The sequence below is a fragment of the Pogoniulus pusillus genome, chromosome 7, assembly GCF_015220805.1.
Source record: "Pogoniulus pusillus isolate bPogPus1 chromosome 7, bPogPus1.pri, whole genome shotgun sequence".
Classification (NCBI taxonomy): domain Eukaryota; kingdom Metazoa; phylum Chordata; class Aves; order Piciformes; family Lybiidae; genus Pogoniulus; species Pogoniulus pusillus.
The window spans coordinates 22,949,333-22,976,514 of NC_087270.1; the positions used below are offsets into that span (position 1 = coordinate 22,949,333).

Consider the following 27,182-nt stretch of genomic DNA (forward strand, 5'->3'; position numbering starts at 1 on the left):
GAAGATAAGTCATTGTGTGCCCAGGTGGCCACCAGCATCACAGCCTATATCAGGAAAAGTGTGACCAAGGAAGTGATTGCGTCCCTGTACTCAGCACAGCTGAGACCAGACCTTGAGTCCTGGATTCACTTTTGGGGCTCTCACTAGGAGAAACTGAGGTGCTGAAGCGGGTCCAGAGAAGGACAATAGATCTGGCAAAGGGTCTGGAGAATAGGGCTAGTGAGGAGTGGCTGAGGGAACTGGAGAAGAGGAGCCTAAGGGGGGGACATCATTGCTCTTTACAGCTCCCTGAAAGAAGGTTGGAACAAGTGGAGGTCAGTCTCTTCTCCCTAGCACCAAGTGACAGGATAAGAGGAAATGGCCACAAGTTGCCTCATAAGAGGTTTAGGTTGGAGGTTAGAATAAACTTCTTGACTATGAAAGGGTTCTCAAAGTCTAGAAGAGGATCCTCAGGGAGGTGGTTAAATCTCCATCCCTGGAGGTGTTTCAATGGTGCTGAGATGTGGTGCTAGGGTACATGATTTAACATCAAACTCGGTAGAGTTAGACAACATTTGGACTCGGTCATCTTAAAGGTCTTTTCCAACCAGAACTATTCTTTTGCTAGCAAAAGAAGAGAGTGATTTGTTTTATCAAGCTTTGTGTCCTCTTAAGAATCTGTGGCCTCAATGTCTAGTGACTCCTATATGTCATTCATAAGGCATTCACTAAGAGCAGGGTGCTTGGTGAAAATACAAGGAATGAACTAATCAAAAAATACAAAGACAAATGAATAAATGACAGACACACTCAAGAGGGAAATAATTTGCACAGTACTTGTGGATGGGAAGCTGTGCCTCCTGCCCTGTTAATGATGCTGCTGCAGTAAATGGATGACAGCCCATCCTAAATTCTGCTTTTTCTCCAGCTAAAGGAATTCCAAATTCCAGATCCACTTTGGTGTAGCAGCCACTTTTACTAGAGCATGCCACTGCAGGAGAAGAGTTGCTTCTGATGACCAAAATTTCCCCCTTCCACTCCTTTTCCCCACAGTCTGACAGGAATTATAGTGAGGTTGTGAGGATGGGCTTGAATGGACACTCTGCACTGCTATGGAATTGTGTTTAAAGCAAACACTGGCTTATAGCATGTCATCCAGGTGTAATTTCTGTTTCTTGTTGGCACATTTGGGGCAGAAGCTATTTTCTAGAGTTTTGTGTTGTAAGCAGAGTTCATCTTCAGAACTAAGCCATTATTATTACAAAAGTCCTATTACAGGAAGAGAGAACAGAGGAAGAAAACAGCATCTGAGTGAGAGAGGAGAAAGAATATTTTCACAATTAAAAGAGCTTTGGGAGATAAACCTGAAGAGATGCAAAATACTTGAAATTCTGAGCCATTCAGTCATTCCTGCTGAAGTTATCCTTGTGGAGTTTTATCAATCTGTGTGTACCAGTATCATAGGGGACCAATTAATTGCACTCATAGTTGCCTTTGAGCTATTTTGAAAGTAGGAAGAAGTCATTTTGTAAATGGTTTAAACAGCACTACAGTCATTACACACAGTTTCTGGCAGACATTGTCTTCATAGTAGATGGAAAGACAGAACTATTGTTACATTTCATGATTCCTAATGAATGTTGAAGAGAAACCTAATAAAAAGAAGATTACAGGCTGGTAATTAAATGCAATATCTAGTTAGTAAAAATAAAAACAAAATCTGCTGTGCCACAACTTCTGTCCAAGGCATGTACAGTCAGAGCTCTTTCCCAGTGTTTAAAGATATTGCTTCAAGGAGCACATCTGAGGAAAGAAAATGAAAAATCCTTGACTGCACCAAGCAAAAGTTGCTTCTTCTTCAAGCAATAGCCTGATAAAAGTTGGAGCTGGCCTTCAGTATTCAGCAGGAGAGAAGTGTAGTTTCATCTTCTTATGAACCCTCTGATTAGCTCAAGCCTGGAGGTCTTCATAGAAGACAACAGTGTGTCTGCCACAGTTCTTGGCACTCACCCCATTTTTCCTTGTCTGAAACCTTTTTCTGACCAGGTTATTCAGAAACCAGAAATCATATCATATATCATCATGTGGCTCTGTGATGGACTCTCTCAAGCACTTCTATGTCCCTCTTGAACTGGAGTCTGAGAACTGGATATAGTACTCCAGATGGTGCCTTAGCGGGGCAGAGTAGAAGTGCAGGAGAATCTTTCTCGACCTACGGACCACAGCTCTTCTAGTACACCCCAGAATGGCATTGCCCTTCATGGTGGCAGTTCAAGGCCAGGTTGGATGTGGCACTTGGTGCCATGGTCTAGCCTTGGGCACTGTGGTAAAGGGTTGGACTTGATGATCTGTGAGGTCTCTTCCAACCTTGGTGATACTGTGATACTGTGATACTGTGACCAGAGCACATTGCTGGCTTGTGGTCAACCTCCCATCAACTAGGACCCCCAAATCCTTTTCCCCTTCACTGCCTTCCAACAGGTCAGTCCCCAACCTATACTGATCCCTGGGATTGTTCTTTTCCAGGTGCCAGACTCTACACTTGTCCTTGTTGAATTTCATTCCATTTCTCCCTGCCCACCCCTCCAACCTGTCCAAGTCTGGCTGAATGGCAGCACAGCCTTCTGGTGTGGCAGCCACTCCACTCAGTTTGGTGTCATCAGCAAACTTGCTGACAGTGTCCTCTGTGCCCTCATCCAGGTCATTGATGAATATACTGAACAGAACCAGTCCCAGTACTGACCCCTGTTGGACCCCACTAGTCACAGACCTCCAACTAAACTCCATCCCACTGACCATAAATCTCTGGTAGCTTCTCCTTCAAGTGGTACGAGCAGGGGAGACATTTGCAAGCTCTGTTGCAGGAGCTAACTTCTGCAAATAGCTTGTTGCTTTTAGGGAGTGGTAAAAATGTTGAGGTTTTAGATCAAACTGGAAATATTCCCCTACTAATACTGGCCTCTTTCTGAATCACCTGGGGAGAGCACAGGCATTTTGCACTGAAACACTGCCACAGCCAGTTCTCACAGAGGTCAGGGACGCTGAGGAAAGGAAGCAGCACATTGATTTTTGTTAATTTCCCAGAATTTGCAATGAAATGGAAGTTAAAGTTCTGTTCACCTTTAGATAAATCTTAAGGTCAAGAACTGATGAAATGCCTGGAGGAATGACAGCCTGGGGAGTTTTGGAGGTGCATAAATCCAGGGGATTGTGTTACTTCTGGCTAAATGTTTTTCTGCTCATCTTGAAGGGATGTGTTTTCATTTTAGCCTGTTAATCACAGTAGATTTTTTTTTTTTGACACAGATCTATTAGGAATTTTAGAGACTACAATATAGACTCCAGATGCTAGGTGTTCCTTCATCTTTCTGGGGCGCTCTTTAATCCATAACAACCAACACATTTATTTTATGAGCCTTCACAATCAAGGGAGTCTTAATATCCTTTCTGGCAGGTCTTCACTTTTTGATTTCATGTTATATGGGGGACTGGTTACTTTGAACATACTTTAGAGAGCCTCAAAAGTAACTCCTTTATGGTAACTCCTTTACATCTCTCCGGTAAACCCTGGTTTGCTTTTAAAATATGCTCACAAGCACATGTCTGGAAGTGTAGCTGCATTGTAAGCTGAATGATAACACATGAAATTGTCAACCCACAACACACAGCCAGCACACAAGGTTGACTATTTCACACAGAGTGACCAAGCCTCATTAGAGATGTCCATCATCCAGGCAAAGCCTCCCTCTCCTGGTTTCATGACAGTCCTGGTACTCAGCAGTGAAATAAAACACATGCTGATCAAACATGCTGTGCTGTCTTGTGGGATCAGCTGGTGCTTGCAATAGGTGTCTCCTACAAAAGGCTTCTGTCACTGAGACCTGTTACAGGGAATGTATCCATAGTTTTTCTGCTGCTCCTGGAATTTCAGGCAGTAGATTTTTATATTTAATCTGCTTTATTCCTCTAAATGGATCTGAATCCTGGGTTTGTTTTCACTAGCACGTCTCAACTAATGACACTGGGGTTTACTGCAGACTTACATGAATGCTGCACTGAACAGATTTTGGCTCCTAGAAGGTAGAAAACTTTCCTCTCTTCTCTCAACTCTGTGTCTGTGTCCACCTCTGTGTGTCCCTCGGAAATGCAGCTGTTAGAATTTGCAAATCCTGCCAGTGAAACATTGACATGCAGGGAAAAGCAAAGATGCTTATCCATCACTGAGCTGGACAAACATCTTCATTTCAGTGACTCAGGAAACAAATCAAAGAAAGAAAGAAACCCTCTGATGAACTCATTCCTTGCTTCTCTTCATCCAGCTCATCTAATGCTGAAGTGAAATACATTTGTACAAGTACAGTCAAGCCAGAAATTGAACAATGAATATCTCATCCAGCAAAGCTCATACCCCAGCTGGAGTTTTCAGCAGCAGCTTGAGCAACACTTCTGAGGGGAAGACCTTTATGAAGGAACTGAAGGAGTGCCCACATTCAGCAGGCACTGCTCTTTGCTAAGATGACTTGAGAAGTAATGGCTGTATGCAAGATCCTGGCTGCTCTCTTGCATGCGAAGATGAAGAGGCAGTCCACTGTTTATGCTCGGGAACATTTGGTAGTGAGTGGACTGTAGGTTCACCTTTCTCTTCAGTCACTAGTCTGAGTTGACCAAAAAGTACTAGGACAAGTTTTTGATGGTGTTTTTGTGCTTTGCTATGTTTTGTGTTCTTAGAAATCCTGTTCTTCCTGCTGGAAAGTACTTGGATAGTTGTTTGCTGCTTGTAGCCCCTGCAAGGGCCAGCACAAGAGGAATTTTGTGCTTAATTCTGTTCCAAATTCTGTTCCAGGCTGTAAATTCATCCTCTTACGCAGTCTCTAATAGTGCAGATCTGCTGTTGAAAGCCACCTCCTTATGGTGTGAATTGTACAGGCACTGTGCTAGGCCTTTGAATCTGCTAGGCAAGGGAAACAACATCCTAGGCAATTCCAATGTGCCACTCAAGGTGCAGTCTTACTCATTTTCTTGTTTAGTCATCCTTCTTTGTTGCTAAATAATTGGTATCTTGCATCCATACCAGTGGTCCTGAGAAGGGCTCCAGGAAAAGACATAAACTCCTGCTGAATGTTGCATGCTAAAAAGATCCCATACATTGCTGCCCACATTTATGTGTTTGTTAAAAACCACTTGGATTCTCATCAGTGGCTTGGAAGGAGGCTGGGTTTGGATGATGGCATTTTTTTTCTCAGGCAAGAGAATGTGCCTGAAATTTGTCAGACTTCCTTAGGGATGCTGAAAATCAGAAAAGGAAGGGCGCATAGTAACAGGTTTAGGCTAGTTTGAGGCTGTGCTGGCTTAAACATATTCTTCAAGTAGTTGTCATATTCCATTTGGTAGTTGCAAATTCATAAGAGCAAATGTCTTGGGATTGCAGTGGGTTAAGGCTTTGCATGTTATGTAGTGTGCTGAGGATACATGAGGTGGGGCCAGCTGTACCTGCGCACCTGAGCATCCAGTTTTAATGGATGTTGAAGTTGTGACTGGCAGGATGAGTGAGGTGATCCTTCTCCTCTACTCTGCTCCTGTGAGTTTCCTGTGAAGTACCGTGTCCAGGTCTGGTATCCCCAGCAGAAGTACATCATACTGCTGAAGCAGGTCCAAAGGAGGCCCACAAGTATGATGGGAGCAGCTCCCTTGTGGGGACAGGTTGAGAGATCTGGGGCTGTTCAGCCTGGAGAAGAGAAGGCTCTGGAGAGCAGTCTTCCAGTACCTGAAGTGGGCTACAAGAAGAATGAGGAGGGACTTTTTACAATGGCTTGTAGTGATAAGGCAATAGGGAATGGCTTTGAGATGGAAGAGGGCAGGTTTAGACTGGCTGTTAGGAAGAAATTCTCTACAGTGAGGGTGGCAAGACTCTGGAAGAGGTTGTCCATGGAGACAGTGGATGCCTCTCCCTGGAGGTATTTAAGACCAGGTTGGATGTGTCCTTGAGCAAGCTGGGCTAGCGGAAGCTGTCCCTGCCCACGGCAAAGGGAGCTGGAACTAGACGATCTTGCAGGTCTCTTCCACCCCAAACCATTCCGTGATTGTATAGGTTCTGTCTGATCATGTTGGAATTGCATTTAGCACCGAGGAGTCTCAAGACCACTTTAGCCTCAAAAGCCTGACATTAAAGCCATCTACAGAGAGAAAAAGGAGCAACAGAATTAAGAATCAGATCTACATCAGCTTCCCCTCTCCACACTAATATAGGTAAACCTGACTGATGTTAACACTATTGCCCTGCAAATATGAATGAGGACTGCTCATAAGCTGTGGTTTTATCTTTCATTCTGGGAATGGTTTTTAGGTTTGGGGATCTAGAAAAGCCTCTCTCATTCCACTGCAGCCATCCCAGTTTTAGCAGCAGTGGGGGGAGGCTTATCCTCACGTTTTAACTGTGTATTCTCTACCCGGACATGTGAACAGCACAGACGTGCAGATAATGTCACCCATGCTTCTCCCTGGCTTTAGGACCGTGAGCTAATTTTATGACAATCGAGGGCGACTTAAAGGAGTGTTGCTAGGGTGCTGTCAGTGATGCTGAATAAATAGGGAAGGACTTGAGGAGAGCAGCAAACAGCAGCTGTGACGACTTTTGTTCTGAAGCTACCTCTGCATGCCAGATTTTGCCCTCCAGGCACAGCAGCAGAGCAAGACTCCCACCTGTTATCTCTCACCATCGAGGCTTGCTTCTTTCTGTTTAAGTTAGGTTAAATATTTCCCCTTTTCCCAGGATTCAGAGCTCATCAGCCCAGCTGTGGTGCACAGTCTTGAAACACAAAACAGCTGGAGACATAATGTGAACAAAGTTCACCTTTTCTTGTTTATATTTGAAAGCTGCTGCACTGTTTATGGGATGATGCATTTGTTTAAATGAATGTCCAGCTAGTATTGATTCTTACTCTCTCATTTTGTTCTTCTTTCTTTCTCTCTTTATGGTTGTGTCACTAGTGTCATGCAGCAGAAATCTCTTGCTTTAGCACACCTGCACATGTATTGACCCTGGAAAGAATTAGGCCATGCTCTCCCTACAATTCCTGTGGTGAAACTCAGATGCTGATTTACCCAAGACATCCTCCTTCCTTTCGATATCCTCATAGCTCTCTGTGAGCAGGCATCTACCTATTGTACATCACACCAAAGGGCCAGCTGGAGACATAGCCACCTTTCCTTACCCTCTTTCTCCTCTTCCTCTTGCACCCTGTATCCTTCCAAGGTGAAATTCTGTAAGATGGAGCAAGAAATAGAGAGAGCAATTGAGAATTGTGATCTCTTCATGCATTTGCAGAACTGATAGATTGGAGGTTGAGAGACCTGAAGATGCCATTGTCATCATCTAGTTTGCCCTGCTGCCTACCACAGGATCTGAGAGCCTCAGTCAATAATTCATTTGACATGCCCAACAAATTGCATTGAGCTGAGTTTTCATTATTAAGGATGGCAGCCAGCACCAATGGGAATGCAATCTGTTGGAGACCTGCTATACATTTCAGAAGCTTCAGTTTATTCTGATTAAGCCTTGTTTGCTTTTTGAATTGTCTAGGATATGCCTTAAATTAAGAGGATCATATATATATATATATATATATATATATATATATATATATATATATAAAATGAATCTTATGGAGAGTGACTGAAGGAGCTTGGGATGGTTATTGCGTAAAAGAGGAGGCTGAGAGGAGACCTCATTGCTCTCTACTACTAAAGGGAAGTTGTGGAGAGGTTGGTGCTGGTTTCTTCTTGGAGGTAATCAGCGATAGAACAAAAGGGAATGGCCTCAAGCTGTGACAGGGTAGGTTTAGACTGGACATTAGGAAAAGAAAATTCATACAAAGAGTGGTCAGGCACTGGAATGAGCTGCCCAGGGATGTGGTGGAGTCACTAACTCTGGATGTGTTCGGATGTAGTGCTTGGGAATATGGTTTAGGGTACACCTTGTAGAGTAGGGATATGGGTTGGACTTGATGATCCTGAGGGGCCTTTCCAACTTGAATGTTTCTGTGGTTCTGTTATATACAGAGTGTCAACACTGGTCTAAAACACACTGATCATTTAATTATGCATTGTCACTTGTCTAAAAAGAGAACTGCCTGAAGCCCTGCAGTTGTGTAGGTCTGCTTGCGATAAGGGAGAAATTGCTCTAAGATGCAGGTGTCGTGGTTGAGGCAGCAGTGTTCAACATCAGGTGTTTCAGGCTCAGGCAGTGGTGGGATTTAACTTGCCTGCTTCTTGATGAGGTAAAGCCTCATTGTCTAGAGTCCATCCTGTATTAGTAAGAAAAAGAAATATCTCTGCTGGGCAATTCAGCCTGGCAGAGGGAATGTTCTGCTCTTTGAAGACCTCAATTTCTCTTCAGAAGCCTGGAGATGTGACCTGTAAGATAGTAGTTGATTAGATGAGCTGCTTTTCCATGGATAGAGATGGGGAAGATCCCTTCTCCCCACCACCACTGGGGAATAACCTACTTGGAAACTTTCTTCCCAACTTGTCAGAGAAAAATTGGCTTATGCCTTAAAACCTGGAGATCTGTGCTCTTTAAAATGTATGTTAGTTTTTTTTAACCTTAATATAACATCCAGCTGGTGGCCAGTCACTAGTGGTGTCCCTCAGGGATCTGTGCTGGGCCCCATCCTCTTTAACATCTTCATAGATGATCTGGATGAGGGCATGGAGTCAGTCATCAGCAAGTTTGCAGATGACACAAAGCTGGGGGAAGATGTGACTGAGTTGGAAGGCAGAAGGGCTCTGCAGCGGGACCTTGACCGCCTGGACAGATGGGCAGAGGCCAATGGGATGGGGTTCAATAGCTCCAAGTGCAGGGTGCTGCACTTTGGCTACAACAACCCCATGGAGAGATACAGGCTAGGGTCAGAGTGGCTGGAGAGCAGCCAGACAGAGAGGGATCTGGGGGTACTGATTGATACCCACCTGAACATGAGCCAGCAGTGTGCCCAGGTGGCCAAGAGAGCCAGTGGCATCCTGGCCTGCATCAGGAATGGTGTGGTCAGCAGGAGCAGGGAGGTCATTCTGCCCCTGTACTCTGCACTGGTTAGACCACACCTTGAGTATTGTGTTCAGTTCTGGGCTCCCCAGTTTAAAAGGGACGTTGAGATGCTTGAGCGTGTCCAGAGAAGGGCAACGAGGCTGGGGAGAGGCCTTGAGCACAGGCCCTATGAGGAGAGGCTGAGGGAGCTGGGATTGTTTAGCCTGGAGAAGAGAAGGCTCAGGGGTGACCTTATTGTTGTCTACAACTACCTGAGGGGTGGTTGTGGCCAGGGGGAGGTTGCTCTCTTCTCTCAGGTGGCCAGCGCCAGAACAAGAGGACACAGCCTTAGGCTGCACCAGGGGAGATTTAGGCTCGAGGTGAGGAGAAAGTTCTTCACTGAGAGAGTCATTGGACACTGGAATGGGCTGCCTGGGGAGGTGGTGGAGTCGCCGTCCCTGGGGCACTTTAAGGCAAGGTTGGACGTGGCACTTGGTGCCATGGTCTAGCCTTGAGCTGTGTGGTAAAGGGTTGGACTCGATGATCTGTGAGGTCTCTTCCAACCCTGATGATACTATGATACTATACTATGATAACTGTGGATGGTCTCCATAAGCATAACCCTGTTACTCTTTGATTCCAACCAAGACCTTGGCCTCAGAGATACGGTTGTAATGATTTCCACTGAGTTACAGCTCTTGGCTTCAGTACAGGAAATTGGTAGGAATGGAATTCACCACCATCCAAAGGCCTTTAGCATGTTGTGCAGGTCTTCTAAACAAGCCAGTATATATTCTTAACAAGCTGACTATAAGCACAACCTGTCTCATAGTCTGTTTTTCCTTCCTTGAATAGATCCTTGCTATTTGGGAAGTGGCAAGCAAGGCAAATGAGGGTTGACAATACTTTTAGTCAAGATACAAACTGAAACTTCTCCAAGTGCTGAATTTAATCTGCAGGGAAAACTTCCTTGGAGAAACTTTTCTCCTAAAAAATGGCGTGTGAGTGTTTTCATTTTTGCTTTGTCACTTTTGCATGTCACTTCTTGCCTTGGTTCCTGTCTGATTACAAGCTGGGGCTACCAGACACATAATTTTGGGAGATATGACTCTTGGGAAAATTTGTTTTTCTTCCTTGTCTTCTAAAGAGTCACAAAGGTTATGGACTTGTAGTCTATGACACCAAATCACTCATTCTGATCTGCCTCTCAAACCTTTAAAAGTCTCCTCTCCAGTGAATGTTAAAATATGAAGTTTACTTTTCCCTGAAGGAGCTTGAAGATTCTTTAAGAGGAAAAGGAGATCACTTTTGTCAGCCCTGATCTTTGGCGCTCTGAATCCTTTGCAAATCTGATCTTTTGCATCTGTGTCCTGTGTCTCTTGGGTTTCACATCTTTGAGAATTTTAGGGTATTTTTCAAGGCACATTTGGCCTATTCACTGTTTTTCTTCCAGCCTAGAACTAGAATATAATGAGTATAATGGTTATTGCATTGTTTTACTTCTCTATGTAAGGACTGAACACTGGAATGGGCTGCCTGGGGAGGTGGTGGAGTCGCCGTCCCTGGGGCTGTTCAAGGCAAGGTTGGACGTGGCACTTGGTGCCATGGTCTAGCCTTGAGCTCTGTGGTAAAGGGTTGGACTTGATGATCTGTGAGGTCTCTTCCAGCCCTGATGATACTGTGATACTGTGACTGGAAACAAAAAGGCAAACATCCCACATATTTGAAGCATAAATATGCCCTCAACTACCCATATATATATTTTGTTCCTCATAATTCCTATTATTTAGCTATGAAAATGTTAGATCCCCGCAGATGTGACAACTCTATGTTCCAAGGAAGCCTGTAAAAGTGATTGGAAGGAGATCTTTTCCTTTTTGTTGGTGTCGGTCTGAAATAACTCATTTGGCTTCATCTGAGTTGCATGAGTTGAGATAGGTGTGGCTGAAAGTGGAGGGTGGCTGGATGTTCCCGGCACCAGGAAATCATCAGGTCACATTTACTTCTTGGTCTAAAGATAGATTTGTCTTCATTCCAGATGAAACCACACAAAAAAAAAAAAAAAAAAAAAAAAGAGTCACAATTGACTTATTTTTTGCACCTGTAAATTAGCATCTGGGATATAGAGATGTCAGAACACTCAGAGCAACAACAGCAGGTTTAATTATTGCCTCATAATCTATTCCTAGAAAACCTACTAGCTCCAGCCTTCCCATGCGTGCTCTCTCAAATCATCAAGAGTAGTCAATCAGCTTTACTTTTTCTACATGGCTCAGGAAGATCAAGACAAACATAGAGGGGGGTAGGGGTAGCAGATTCTACATATTGGGGTGACCTTCCAGGAAGACAAAACCTGTGGGTGACTTTATACATAGCCAGGTCACAGAATCGTAGAACAGTTTGGCTTGGAAAGGACCACAATGATGATCTAAGTCCAGCTGCCCTGCCATGGCCAAGGACACTTTCCACTAGAGCAGAAGCCTGAAGGCCCTGTCCAACCCAGCCTTGAACACCTCCAAGGAAGGGGCATCCACAGTGTCTCTGCAAAACTTTTTCCAGTGTCTCACCACCCTCACTGTAAAGAATTTCTTCCTAATCTCCAGTCTAAATCTCCCCTCTTCCAGCTTCAATTCATTGCCCTTTGTCCTACTGCTACAAGCCCTTGTAAAAAGTCCCTCTCCAACTTTCTTGTAGGTCCCTTTCAGGTACTGGAAGGCATCTCTAAGGTCTCCTTGGAGCCTTCTCTTCTCCAGGCTGAACAGCTCCAACTCTGGCAGCTTGTCCCTATAGAGGAGGTGCTCCAACACTTACTGTCTTCATGGCTGTCCTCTGGACCTGCACTAACAGTTGATGTCCTTGCAATGCTGGTGGGCACCACAGCTGGACACAGTGCTCTAGGTGGGGTGATTGAGCAGAGTTCTAAAAATGGGAGGTAAATCAGCCCAATGCTTATCCTTGTTATTCTTTGAAATAGTAACTTGGCAAAAAGAAGGGAGAAAACCCCTTGCCACTTAGAGAAAAGACAGAGAATGAGAATGGTAAGGGTTGGATAATCACAGAACCTTAGAGGTTGGAAGGGACCTCCAGAGATCATCCAGTCCAACCCTGCTGCCAAGCAGGATCCCCTAGGGTATTTCGCACAGGAATGCGTCCAGGTGGGTTTGGAAAGTCTGCAGAGAAGGAGACTCCACAACCTCTCTGGGCAGCCTATTCCAGGGCTCTGTCACCGTCACTGTAAAGAAGTTTCTCCTCATGTAGAGGTGAAACCACCTCTGTTCCAGAAAGTAGGTGCTGCTGACCACCCAAAAGAGATTGGCCACATCCACTTAACACCCACCCCTCAGATTTTTGTAGACATTGATCAGATCTCCTTTCTGCCTTCTCTTCTCCAGACTAAACAGCCTCAGGGCTCTCAGTCTCTCTTTGTAGAGGAGGTGCTCAAGTCCTCCAGTCATCCCATGGCTCTCTGCTGAACTCTTTCTGACAGGTTCCTCTCTCTCTTGAACTGGAGATCCCGTCATTGGACCCAGTATTTCAGGTGTGGTCTCACTAGGGCAGAGTAGAGGGGGAGAAGAACTTCCCTAGACCTGCTGGCCACACTTTTCCTGATACACCCCAGGATGCCATTGGCTCTCTTGTCCACAGGGGCACATTGCTGGCCCATGCAGAACTTGCTGCCCACCAGGACTCCTATGTCTTTCTCCCTGGAGCTGCTTTCCAGCACTGGGAGCATGTCATTCTTTTTCATTTTTATGAAGACCATTCATGAAATTCTTTCCTGAAATAGAATCATAGAATCATTTATGTTGGCAAAGACCTTTAAGGTCGTCGAGCCCAGCTATTGTCTAACTCTGCATCCCAGGGAGGTTTATTTGTTATTTTCCCATAACACTTACTAATGCTTTGTGATTTGTTTTAATCCATACAATTGCTTTTATATATCTATATCTGTATATATGTAGTGTTGTATTACTCAAGAAAAGTTTCAGTCTATACGGTTTCTCAGATATTGGTGTATATAATTTGGAGATGTGGAGCCTTATTATCTTATCTTTGGACTTATTCTTCCCCTGTACTCAACACTGCTCAGGCCACACCTTGAGTGCTGTGTCCAGTTCTGGTCCCTCAATTCAAGAGAGATGTTGAGGTGCTGGAATGTATCCAGAGAAGGACAACAAAGCTGGTGAGAGGCCTGGAACATAAACGCTATGAGAAGAGGCTGTAGGAGCTGGGGTTGTTTAGCCTGGAGAAGAGGAGGCTCAGGGGGGACCTCATTGCTGTCTACAACTACCTGAAGGGAGGTTGTAGCCAGGTGGAGTTGATCTCCTCTCCCAGGCAACCAGCAATAGAACAAGGGGACACAGTCTCAAGTTGTGCCAGGGGAAGTACAGGCTGAATGTTAGGAGGAAGTTCTTGCCAGAGAGAGTGATTGGCATTGGAATGGGCTGCCCAGGGAGGTGGTGGAGTCACTGTCCCTGGAGGTGTTTAAGAAAAGCACTTAGTGCCATGGTCTAGTTGACTGGATAGGGCTGGGTGATAGGTTGGACTGGATGATCTTGGAGGTCTTATCCAACCTGGTTGATTCTATGGTTCTATTACTTTTCAGGGTGTATCCATGAATTCATGTAAACCATTAACTGAATTTGCACACGTTTCTTCTTTGTCCAGTTGTTTTTTATTTTATTCTTACTTGGGTGCTTCAGAAACCAGGACCACCGTTCCAACATTCTTCTTCTCTTGCATCTACTTCATAGCATCTGCCACCTGATCAAAGGGCCATACAGAATGTATTTTGGGCTTGATTTTGTCCTGACTGTAGAGGTTAATTGTTAATTATTTTAGTTACAGCCTTTTTTTAACTGCAATATAATAAAGTGTTAGCATCTTACTATTTAATATCGTATTTAGTTGAATATGTTTAATAACTTTAAACTCAATTGTTCATTTCAATGAAGAGAAAAAATGATTTAAAATTTTAATGTAAGGACTTCTGCATTCAGAACTATTTGTAGCACCAGATTTCATTGATTCTTTTGTTCATAGCTTTTATTTTTTCTTCTTTTTTTTTTTTTTTCAGTAAATTAACACAGTGATTCATGAAGCACTAAGTTAGGCTGAGCATCCCCTTGTTTACTTTGGGCAAGCTGAGTGACAAAAATAGAGTGTTTAATGGCATTTTCCTACAGCAGGCAGTTTACAAGACCCCACAAGGTATTTATAGCATAGCAATATCAACTGAGGCAAACTGTGTTGGCACTACCAACATCAGTAAAATATTCCATTTGGAACATTTCTAGCACTGCATCTCTGCTTGTGTTGCCAGTGGGTTTTTCAGCGTGTGCATCATCCACATAAGTCCTCTCCAGGACAGAGGAAGTTTAAAATGCCAAAAGAGGAGCAGGGTTTAGCTAGTGAGAGCTTTTGAAATGGGAATTTGAACACAGGGCAATGAAGCAACTCATCGACAGCCTATGCCAATATCTCCTCTGCCTGCCTGCCTTTCCATGATGCAGTCCCCTGAAAACTGGTCTTTTCCAGTTCATCCACCCATGACAGTGCTTCCCATCAGTCACAGCACTGGCACAGCTACCAGCTCCAGGTAGGAGTCCATCCCTCAGCAGCCCTCAGTTGGAGAATAAATCTTATGAGGACTGGCTGAGGGAGCTGAGGTTGCTTAGTTTTAAAAGGAGGAGGCAGAGGGAAGACCTCATTGCTATTTACAGCTACCTGAAAGGACATTGTGGATAGGCTGTTGTTGGTCTCTTCCCACAGATGATAAAAGAGGAAATGGCCTCAAGCTGCAGCTGGGTAGGTTTAGACTGGACACTAGGAAAAAAAAAATTGAGCCTTGTTTGCTTTTTGAATTGTCTAGAATGTGCCTTAAATTAAGAGGATCATATATATATAAATGAATCTTATAAAGAGTGACTGAAGGAGCTGGGGATGGTTATTGTGTAAAAGAGGAGGCTGAGGGGAGACCTCATTGTTCTCTGCTACTTTAGGGAGGTTGTGGGGAGGTTGGTGCTGGTTTCTTCTCAGAAGTAATCAGTGATAGAACAGGAGAAAATGGCCTCAAGTTGTGACAGGGTAGGTTTAGGCTGGACATTAGGAAAAGAAAATTCATACAAAGAGAGGTCAGGCCCTGGAATGGGCTGCTCAGAAAGGTGTTGGATCCTGGATGTGTTTAAAAGTAATTTGGATGTGGTGCTTAGGGATGTGGTTTAGGATGCACCTTGTAGAGTAGGCATATTGGTTAGGCTTGGTGATCCTCAGGGTCTTTTCCTACTGGAATGTTTCTGTGATTCTGTGAAATCAGTGTGTGGATGCTTTCTAGGAGGAGAAGGCTGAAAAAGGGGATGGAGAGTCACAGCAAATTAGAAATCTTTATGGCCATGAATCAATCATTACCAAACTGTAGAGGGCACCAACATGTTCCAGGAGGGTGATTGGACCATCTGTTTTGAGGAGAGGTGGAGAGACCTGGGACTCTTCAGCTTGGAAAGAGAAGTCTGAGAGTGGATCTTGACAATGCCTGCAAATACCTAAAAGGTGGATGTCATAAGGATGGGGCTGGGCTCTTTTCAATGGTGCCCGATGATAGGGCAAAGGGCAATGGTTACAAACTAGAACACAGAAGGTTTCACTTGAACTTAAGGAGAAAATTCTTTAGTGTGAGGGTGAGAGAGTACTGGGACAGGCTGCTGAGAGAGGTTGTGGAGTCTCTTTCTTTGGAGACTTTCAAAACCCTGCTGGACAGCTTCCTGTGCAGCCTGTTCTAGGTGACCTTGCTTTAGCAGGGAGGTTGGACTAGATGATCTGCAGAGGTCCCTTTCACCCCCTACCATTCTGTGATTTCTTCTTCTGAAATAAATTGTTTAAAATAGAAAAAAAAAAAGGTAAAAAGGAAAGTAAAAAGATTGTGCTGATGAAGTTCACTGCATATTGTTAAAGATGTGCAATTACACAGTTCCACATCCATTCTACACTCTCTTAAAGTACTTCTGTAGTTAGCTGCCAACATTTTATCTAATGTAGTACCTTTGCCAAGATGGCAAAGTCAATTTAGCCTTTCTAGCATGTCTGCTCTGTGATCCTCTCTCAGACTCATAATATTTCTTCCATACTGGCTGGATTCAGGGTACAACATACACTCTCTGGGAATAAATCAGGATTATGTAGAGAAAATGAATGTTATTTATGGGACTCACATTCACTGTTGAAGAAGTTGAAGTGTATGTAACTGGTACGATTGGAACAGTGAGGAGGAGACCCTTGAGATCACCAGAGATGTTTTCCTTTTCTCACTTCCATGCCTGGCACCTGAAGAAGAAATTTTAAGGAAAGCCCTGCTTTGTCTCTGCAGCTTCAGACAGAAGTGGACCCACTGGAGATGTAGGCAGGAGAGAATTTAGCTGCTGAAGTCAAAGAAATATTTTCTGATTAGGTGTGAACTGATTTTATTATTTTCCCCTAAAGGCTTATAAGTTGACCAACTTCAGGTAACTTTTTATGAAGTACCAAAAGGCATTTATCTAATGCCAGAGCAGCTGCTGACAAATTTCAAACTTTTATTTCAAAGCATGAAAGAGTGAAGTGGTTGGAAGAATATTTTTAATCATGAGAAAAGCAAAGTCATGTGGAAAGCTGAGCATTTATTTTGTGCTGTCTGTAGCCCCAGTTCTCGTGGATTTTTACTTTGTGTGGTGATCCAGATGCTTCATATGATACCTCCTGGCTTCTACTTCAATACTTTTCTGGCTACAAATAAATCTAACATACCCCAAAATCAAAATCCCAGCTCCCCCAAACCTCCAATTTGACCATTATTCCCCTTCCAAGCAGCTGTAATTGTCTCAAAAGTGTGCTTTAAAATGGAAAATGCTGCATGAGCTGCTTGCTCTTAGAGGTGCCATGTGTCTTTCTTGTGCTTATAGAAACAGCAGACAAGCAACAATTCTCACTTTGGCACGTGTGTGAGACTGCACTTAAAGGAACCAAAGTGATGTAATTTGGAATAACTCAGATAAAGTTCATCACTAGCAACTCCAACATTCCAATAGTTATTTACTTTGCAGCTTGGGTATTTATAAACTGCAGCCAGTTTTGAGGCACAGCCCAGATCTTCACAACACTTCACGGGAAAATTAAGCAAGGAAAATTAACTGAGGTTGTGTTCCTGTCATTTTCACTTGTGACTAATTAAATGTAGGTTCTTCTGAGTTTTAGGAATTTAGAATAAAACACCTTAAATGAGCTGGGTTTTTTTCAGTAGTTCAGTGGAGTGACTGTTTACTGCCCTTCTGAGATGTCTTCCAGCTGAGCGCTGGAAAATCAAGGCTGCTCAATCACTAGGAACATGACTTGGAGTAGTTTATCTTTCCAGAGCTGACTTTCCTTTCTGCCTGAGAAGAATTTCGCTGGGAACTGATTTGCAATTAAAGAAATGAAATTTACCTATAAACAAAATCTGACTATTCGAGATGTCCTTGACCAGGAGTGGTGACAGTGCTGACAGTGGGTTTTCCTGAAGAGGCACCTTTTACCTAAGTTTAAATTTGTAAACCAGATGCATTCCTTTGATCAATAATCAGGATAACAGAATATTTTTAGGAACATTTAGGAAGTGTAACTCAATCTGCTGTGATTACTCAAAAAACACCCAAACTGTTGATCAATACCAGTTACCAGATTTCCTACAGACAACAGCAGTGGAGAAAGAGGCTTCTAAAATTGCATAGAAAACATAGCTTTAGCGCAGTCTAATAGTTGCTTAGAAGACATAACCCAGACCTAACAATCAAACCTAAAATGTCTATTGACTCCATAGAATCATAGAATCAACCAGGTTGGAAGAGACCTCCAAGCTCATCCAGTCCAACCTAGCACCCAGCCCTATCCAATCAACCAGACCATGGCACTAAGTGCCTCATCCAGGCTTTTCTTGAAGACCCCCAGGGACGGTGCCTCCACCACCTCCCTGGGTAGCCCATTCCAATGGGAAATCACTCTCTCTGTGAAGAACTTCTTCCTAATATCCAGCCTATACCTCCCCTGGCACAACTTGAGACTGTGTCCCCTTGTTCTATTGCTGGTTGCCTGGGAGAAGAGGCCACCCCCCACCTGGCTACAATGCCCCTTCAGCTAGTTGTAGACAGTAATAAGATCACCCCTGAGCCTTCTCTTCTCCAGGCTAAACAGGCCCAGCTCCCTCAACCTCTCCTCATAGGATTTGTGTTCCAGGCCCCTCACCAGCTTTGTTGCTCTTCTCTGGACATGTTCCAGCACCTCAACATCCTTCTTGAATTGAGGGGCTCAGAACTGGACACAGTACTCAAGGTGTGGCCTGACCAGTGCTGAGTACAGGGGAAGAATAACCTCCCTTGTCCTACTGGCCACACTGTTCCTGATGCAAGCCAGGATGCCATTGGCTCTCTTGGCCACCTGGGCACACTATCACAGAATCATTGAGGCTGGAGAAGACCTCTGAGATCATCAAATGCAGCCTATAACCTAACACCATGACATCAGCTAAACCATGTCACCAAGTGCCACATCCAGTCTTTTCTTAAAGACCTCCAGAGTTGGTGACTCCACCACCTCCCTTGGTAGCCCATTCCAGTGCCTAATCACCCTGCTGTTGTGGAGGCAGGAATTAATGTGTGGCCGAGTCAGGAATTTTATTACAAAAATAGAGTTATTTTATTTTCCCAAAACCCGCCCCCAAAACTATATATACAAAGATTAATTTAGTTTAATTAGCAGATTCAATTGCTTGAGAATATCTACAGGAATGCCATCGATAATCTGACTATTTTGGAAGTCACAAGTTGGAAAAGGCTTTAGCTATTAATTAATAGCGTTTTTCTTACTAATAAAGTTGAGCCAAAATAACTCAGAGTCAGGCTGACTTCCTCGTTCCCCTTTCAGCAGCTGCAGGTGGACCATTAAGGGGCGTTAAGCTCACAAAGGGTGTCAATAGGTGAAGCAGTCTTTGAAGATCTCTGTATCCAGGTGAGGCCAGAGAGGTGGGGGAACTCTGAGGCAAGCACGAAGGTTCAGGCAGTAACGAACTCCAAGGCAGGAACCCCCAAAGGCGGGAAGCCCCCCAGTATTTATGCCCTCTCTAGACAAAGAGCAGAGTTACCACTTCCTCAGGCGTGAAAGGCACAGCCAATCCCAGCCCGATTCCAGCGCGGGCACTGCACGGGGCACAACTCGTGCGGGCAGGACCCCTTTGCTCACCTCTACACCTTCAGGGCAGGGGAGGGGGTGGGGGGGAACCAGGCAACTTTTGCTCTCCATTCAGGCCACGGAGGGAGAGCGATTTAGGGGTATACAGGACTCCAGGACACTTGCCTGTGAGGAAGTGCATCCTAAGATCCAACCTAAACCTCCCCTAGTGCAGCTTCAGACCATGCCCTCTTATCCTGCCACAAGCTGCCTGGGAGAAGAGCCTGACCCCCACCTGACTACAACTTCCTCTTAGGTAGTTGTAGACAGTGATAAGGTCCCCTCTAAGTCTCATCTCCTCCAGGCCGAACACCTCCAGCTCCTTCAGCCTCTCCACATATGACTTTCCCTGCAGCTGCTTCCCCAGTCTCATTGCTCTCCTCTGGACGTGAGCCAGCAATGTGCCCTTGTGGCCAAGAAGGCCGATGACATCCTCGGGTGCATCAAGATGAGTGTGGCCAGTAGGTCAGGGGAGGTTCTTCTCCCTGTCTACTCTGCCCTGGTGAGGCCACATCTGCAACACTGTGTCCAGTTCTGGGCTCTCTGGTTCAAAAAGGACAGTGCCTTGCTGGAGAGGGTACAACAAAGGGCTAGAGAGCTGACTAGGGGAAAGGAACATCTCTCTTATGAGGAAAGACTGAGAGAATTGGAGCTTTATAGTCCAGAAAAGACTGAGAGGGGAGTCTCATAAATGCTTACAAATACTCGGGGGGTGGGTGTCAGGAGGATGGGACCAGGCTTTTTTCAGTGGTTCCTAGTGATAGGGAAGGGAGTAACAAGCAGTTAATCATGAGAAGGAACAACTTTATGTTGAGGGTGCTGGAGCACTGAAACTGCTTTCCCAGAGAGGTGTTGGAGTTGCCATCTCTGGAGGCACTCAAAGCCCGTTTGGACATGTTCCTATGTGACCTTCTTTTGGTGAACCTACCTTGGCAGAGGGGTTAGACTCAGTGATCTCCAGAGATCCCTTCCAACTCCTACCGTACTGTCATAGTGTGTAGTTAAGTCTTGAGCACGGTGGTGTAATTTGGGTATTCTCAGATAACTGGTCAAAGGACGATGAATTCACAAGGTAAGAACTAAGAATACTTCTTTGTAGGTGTGCATCTTGGTCATACTAGATGGAAAGGGAAAATGGTGATTGAGTTGTGCTGATTGAGTTATGCAGATTCTGCTGAAGAGCTCCAGCTATATATTAAGGCAGTAAAACTCACTCTGAAACATGGGAGGAATGTATTACTAGTTAATTACAACAGCAAGATGTGCCATTGAAGGGATTATTACCATATTTTATGAGGACCATTTTATCATCTTGTTGTTTATACTTTCCTTTGCTAATGAACCTTTCTTCTCAGCTTTTGCATACGGAATATTCCAGTACCTTAAAGGGGCCTACAAGAAAGACAAGAAGGCTCTTTTTACAAGGACATGCTGTGATAGGATGTAGGGAAATGGATTTAAGATGGAAGAGGATAGATTCAGACTGAATATTAGGAAGAAGTTGTTTGCAGTGAAGGTGGTGAGACACTGGAACAGGTTGCCTAGGGAGGTTGTGGATGCCTCCTCCCTGGAGGTGATCAAGGCCAGATTACACAGGGTCTTGAGTAACCTGGGCTAGTGGAAGCTGTCCCTACCCATGGTGTGAGTGGTAGTGGTGGAGTGTTAGAACTGGATGGTCTTTAAGGTCAATTGCAACCCAAGCCATATTACAATTCTATTAAATACTATGGCCCTTGTATTTGATAGGAATAGTTCTTAATATAAGGAGTAAGAATCTAAATGCAGAAAACGCAGCTGGGAAAAATGGCATTTTCTGGTTATTACATGTTGTGTCTGTGCTGTCAGCAACGATGTGGTCTTTGATTCGACGTAGTTTCTCTGGTGCTGACGAGGCATGGAAAGCAATAGCTTGTTTTATAGTGGAAAGCAAATCCTGCTCTGGCCAGTATGCCCTGTAAAGCTATAGGATTCCCAGGCCATTTTCAGCAGCACCTCTGGCTGAAAGATGAGCATCTCTTGTTTTAAGTATCTGGACAACTGTTTGATTGCTCCTTTCTGTAGGAAAATAATCTTTTTGTGGATGGTTGTAAGTGGCTACATTTTTCCTTTGGGTTCCCATTGCTTTCTCTGTATATGTTACACATCTGGACTGTAAGTGAAACTTGCTCATTCCTCTGAAACATCTGTTGTGTCCTGCTGCAGAGAAGACTCTACTTATCTGCTACTTTTACTGGGTGCTGTGTAATTTTATTAAATCTTTGTCTGGCAGCCTCCATTCCAGTAACAATCAATTGAAAATCACACAGGAACGGTTAATAAGGTCTGCAAAAAGAGTTACTTTGTAACTTGTTACCACGAAGCTGAGTCCTTCTTAAGAAGGCAGAAAAAGCAAGGTGGGGGGAAAAAAAGAAGTCAAGTCAATGAAAATGTGTAAAAGGGATTTTCCCTTTTGCTTGAGAAAGTGTAAATGCCTAAGGAGTAAAATAGAAAAATGGTAGCAAGTTTACAGTTGGAAAGAAGAAAAAAAATTGTTTTGGTTTCTTCATGTTAGAAGTCTCAGTCTGGTTGTCCTGTTGATGTAGCCACTCATAGAAAGGCTTTCACCAAAAAAAAACTCAAAAACCCCAGAAATGAGTAATATAATGGATTCTTTTTGGTAAGACAAGGAAGGAAAAGCTAAAACAATCAAAAAAAACAAACCAAACAAACAAACAAAAAAGAGTTAAATTTCAGGATACATTCTGTGGCTTCTGATCAAAGAACCAGCATGGTTGTTTCTGCTGCTAAACCCTGGTGAGGTTACAGGAGGGATGTGGACATGCTGGAGCGTGTCCAGAGAAGGGCTGTGAGGATGATCAGAGGGCTGGAGCACCTCTGCTATGAGGACAGACTGAAAGAGTTGGGGCTGTTCAGTCTGGAGAAGAGGAGGCTCCCAGGTGACCTTCCTGTGGCATTCCAGTATCTGAAGGGGGCTTACAAAAAAGCTGGGAAGGGACTTTTTAGGCTATCAGGGAGTGACAGGACTAGGGGCAGTAGAGGTGGGGAGATACAGACTGGACGTGAGGAGAAAGTTCTTCACCATGAAAGTGTTAAGAGCCTGGAATGGGTTGCCTGGGCAGGTGGTTGAGGCCCCATCCCTAGAGGTGTTTAAGACCAGGCTGGATGAAGTTGTGTCCAGCCTGATCTAGAGTAGGGTGTCCCTGTCCATGGCAGGGGGATTGGAACTACATGATTCTTGTAGTCCCAACCCTGACTGATTCTATGATTCTAGAGTAGAAAGAGCTGGGATTGCAAATGTGAGTCATCTCTGGAGCTCGTAGCTTACTCAATGTGAGCTGCTTGACTAAAGTGAGAGAGAAAAAAGCCTTTTGTTTTCCTAAACACATTTATGCACATTTAGAGGGGGCCTTCTGTCCCATCACCCAGAAGATCCAGGGAGTTATCACATGACTTGGGGCTAATTGGTGCCCCATGCCTGTAATTTCCCTTGGTTCCTTAGGCATCTGACCTTCAGCTGCTTGCTTTCACAGAATCACAGAAATATTCAGGTTGGAAAAGACCCTTAGGATGAGCAAGTCTTACCTATATCCCTACTCTGCAAGGTGCACTCTAAACCATATCCCCAAGTACCACATCCAAATGAGCTTCAAACACATCCAGGGTTGGTGACTCCACCACCTCCTTGTACAGCACATACTTTCTCAGCATTGTGGAAAAAGGTAAGAGAACACAAGCAATATAGGAGAAAGGGCACTGGCATTCAGTAGTCCAGGCAATAAGTACTAGTAGGAAGCTTTTATAACTTTTCAGAGTGGCAGTGACAGATGGCAGAGTGATTTGGTTGGGAAGATACCTTAGAGATCATCTAGTTCCAATCTCTGTGCCATGAGCAGAGACACCTCATAATAGATCACAGGATATCAGGAGTAGGAAGGAACCCAAAGAGATCATTGACTCCAACCCCTCTGCCAGATCAGGACCATACAATCTAGCTCAGGTCACAGAGGAAGGCATCCAGACAGGCCTTGAAAGTCTTCAGAGAAGGAGACTCCACAACCTCTCTGGTGAGCCTGTTCCAATGCTCTGTCACCCTAACAGTAAAGAAATCCCCCCTTGTGTTGAGTTGGAACCTGCTGTGCTGCAGCTTCCATCTATTGCTCCTTGTCCTATCCCAGGGAGCAATGAGGAGAGTCTGTCCCTCCACTCCTGCCCTCCAGCCCTCAGCCCGTTATAAACATTTATTAAATCCCCTCTCAGTTTTCTCTTTTCCCAGATAATTTTTCTTAAGTCCCCATCCAACTTGGCTTTGAACAGTTCCAGAGTTGGAACCTCCATGGTTATCCTCCATGGATGTCTTGGTTTGTCTGGGTGCTTTCTTAGGTATCTACCACTGTTGTGTCCCACATAATGGAGGAGTCCTAATGCACTCCCGACGTGCTAATTGTGCTCCTGTCTGCAACAGGAAGGCTGGAGGACTTGGACTTCCTTGCTGCAAGGCTCTGTGGCTTTGGATGGGTAGTTTTGAGCACCTCGTTGTTGAGCTTTCAGGCCACATGGAGAAGCTACCAATTATTTTTCTTTATAGTAAATCAAAGCTGGAGAGAGCAAGGGAGATGCTTACACAAAGGAAAACCAGCTGCAGTTTACAAGCACCCAAACCACACTATCAGAATGTTAAATATTTATCAGTGAGTGCCTGCTCATGGAGTACTTTGGTACATCTATTCTTTTCCTTTTTGTTTTCATTGTCTGTCTGGACTTGGACTTATCTTCTTGGCCAAGGATGACTTGTGTTGTAAACGTGTGGCAAGTTGAGGCAGTGACGAGATTTTTTCCCTTGAGGTTCAGGTGACAAGAAAAGAGCAGAGGTATAGAAGGAGGCTTTGCTAAGCAGCCTTTTAAATTTCATCTCACATTGAAAGTGGTCTGCTCCATGTTAGCAGCTGCCTAAGAAAGGAAAATATTAGGAGGGTGCTTGGAGCATAATTGCTAAGGGCAAGGGAACTGTGGGTGGTGTGTGTTTTGCAGGCTGATGAGGGCAGCAAGGACCAGTAAGCCCACACTGCTAAGGAGTGGAGGATAACATACCCATGCATTTTTCCTTCTCTGAGCAGCACCAAAGCTGGAGAGCCGTTTGTGACACGGCTGGTAATCTGTTGAAAATTCCCATTTGCGAATCAGAGAGGACCTGTTACATTAGCAGACCTGACAAGACAATAAACAGCTATTTTGGGAGTTGATATTGCTTCTTCTTTTAAAAATAAAACAACCCTTTGGAGCTAGGGAAGATGGGCACAATGTTGGCTATTATTTACCAGATCAGACCTATTGAAATGCACTGTCTTTGATACTTAATAAATGTTGCATCGTGGCTTTTCGTGGCTAATAAAACTCGGTTTACATTACACCCCTTGTCTGCTATGATTTGCCTCCTAGGGCTCACTTAGAGTGCATTAAGAAGCTGCATGCAAGATCAGGGTGATTTGCTGCAAAACTTAAATAATTCATTTATGCACCACTGCTCTCAGACAGTGTTTTTACAAATGCTGTAATGAGACAAGCTGTGAAATGTTTTACGTGGTGGAAATGAGAGCTGCTGCTCAAAGAAAGTCTTTCTGCATGGGTTTTATTCCTTGAAGTCTTCAAGAGGACTTTGAAAGCATTGTGTTGTAGACCTCTAAAGCATGCTGTCCCCACTGGTAGGCTTGTTTGTCCTAACTCTATAATAATATTTTTTGCTTCCATGTACTTTCAATGGAGGACCTAAAATGGGTATGAGATACTTAAGGAGTGCAGAGTAGAAACTGTGGTTAATTATGCTGGGAAAGCACATGCCATTCTGGGTGAGTTAGCAGGGCTGTGGTTAGTAGGTCAGAGAGGTTTTCCTGCCCCTCTACTCTGCTCTGGTGAGGCTGCATCTGGAATATTGTGTCCAGATCTGGACCTCTCAGTTCAGGAAGGACCTCAGAGGTCTACCTCAAAATGTCCAGCACAGAGCTACAAAAAATAATGAAATGAGTAAAACATCTTCCTTAGGAGGAGAAACTGAGGGAGCTGGGGCTCTTCAGCTTGGAGGAGACGGAGAGGTGACCTCATCATTGTTTATAAAGATGTAAAGGGTGAGTCCCCAGAGGATGGAGCCAGGCTCTGCTCAGTGATGCTCAATGACAGGACAAGGGGCAATGTGTGGAAGTTGAGGCATAGGAATCTCCATGGAAACATGAGGAGGATTTTTTTCCCTTGTGAGCGTAATAGAACACTGGAATAGGCTGTCAAGGGAGATCGTGGAGTCTCCCTCTCTGGAGATATTCAAAACCCACCTGGATGTGTTCCTGTGTGATCTGGTCTAGGTGGTCCTGCTCTGGCAGGGAGGTTGGACTGGATGAGCTTTCAAGGTCCCTTCCAGCCCCTGACATTCTGTGATTCTGTGAAAATAGCATTTTCTGATTGTGACTACACCTTCTCTACCACCCTGATTACTCATTCTAATCTCCGCAGTGCACTTTATTTTGTGGACCAGGTGATCCTTGGGATCCCTTCCAACCTGGCATTCTGTGATTCTTTTTATTAATGGGCATGGAAGTAATTTTAATGATCCAAGTTAAAATGTACCAGAATTAAGCTTTATTATCGACACTGTTGTCATCTCCACTGATATTGGCTCTAAATTCTCATCCTCTAGAGTAATTTTTTCTTCTGTGTATCTGTAACCTTCAGTACCCTCTGCAAAATTCTTGCTGTCATGCATCTATATCCTCAGGAAGAAGCTATCCAAATGTAAAAATAACTCCATTATTTACACCAAATGTTAAAATAATTTTTATTTTCATTAGTATTTTGGATGGATAATGGAGAATAGTGCCTAGGTTTGGTGGAGCAAAAGTGACCTCTCTATTATTTTCATATGCATATTAGGTGATAGCTGTTAACTACGTGATCAGGTCTTATTTGTTCCACAGGAAGAACAAGTTATAGAAGAATTAAAACACAAGCAAATTAGCCTTAAATAGCAATTGGGTAAGAGTAATGTGTTTACAGCATGAGTCTGACTTTGCCAGGAAAAGTATCCAACAGTTTACATTTCCCATGCACATCTTGCCACTGACTTGGAACTTAAGATGAGACAGGGGAAAAATCCTAGGGTGTAACTGAGACTGCTAGGTGGCTTGGGTTGGAATTTGTAACTAATTGAGGTAATATGTAATTAGAAGCAGATTTACATTTTTAGCATTCAGACAAAAATGTTATAGAGTTCATAATCCCTTAATGTGTCAAATTTGCTTTAGAACCTTTTGCTAGAAACCTGTTTGGAGTTGCTTGCATTTTTGCTTGGCCGTTGTGAAATCTTGAGGTGTGTAAGGTCCATTAGCATTGTACAGAACAAAAGGTGGAGAAAAAAAAGTGGGGAGAGGATTTGGAAAACAAAACATTTGGGCTCCTGCTAGGTAGAGATGCCTTTGAATTTGCTGGCATTTCAGTGTGCATGGTCCCCCTCTCCTCCACCAGTTTTAAATCTGAGGAAATTACCATCTGTGCATAGATATGCAGGAAATGAGCTAAATTTGTAGTGTAAACATTTTCAAATGAATATTTGCACAGTACAGTCTCTCAGCAATGCATTATCCTCTTTTATTTGATAATCAACACATATCCCTTATGAGTTGCCTTGAAAGGGAAGAGAATGACTCTCACTAAACTCTAATTATCCTCTCCTTCCTCCTGGGAAGAGCTCTTTTTAAGCTCCCTTTTGTGAGCTGCTCTGCGTTTTGCAGTCATTCCACCTCCTGTTCACTCCTTCTCCTTATTTTGTCTGAAAGTGGACTCTTGGATGTAAGGGCATAGCACAAGCCCAGACAGGTCTGTACAGGGACATCTGTTGAATTGAATTCCTCTAAGGGAGGATTGCCAGACCAACCCCAAAGCCTTAGAGAGATTCATAGCAATTAACTTT

The 27,182-nt window shown here is 44.1% G+C and overlaps 1 long non-coding RNA gene across 10 annotated transcripts in view; it reads left to right on the plus strand.

Moving 5' to 3' along the window:
- The window catches only part of LOC135176828 (uncharacterized), a 269,659-nt gene that overhangs the window by 111,450 nt on the left and 131,027 nt on the right, over positions 1-27,182 (plus strand). The window lies entirely within an intron of this gene.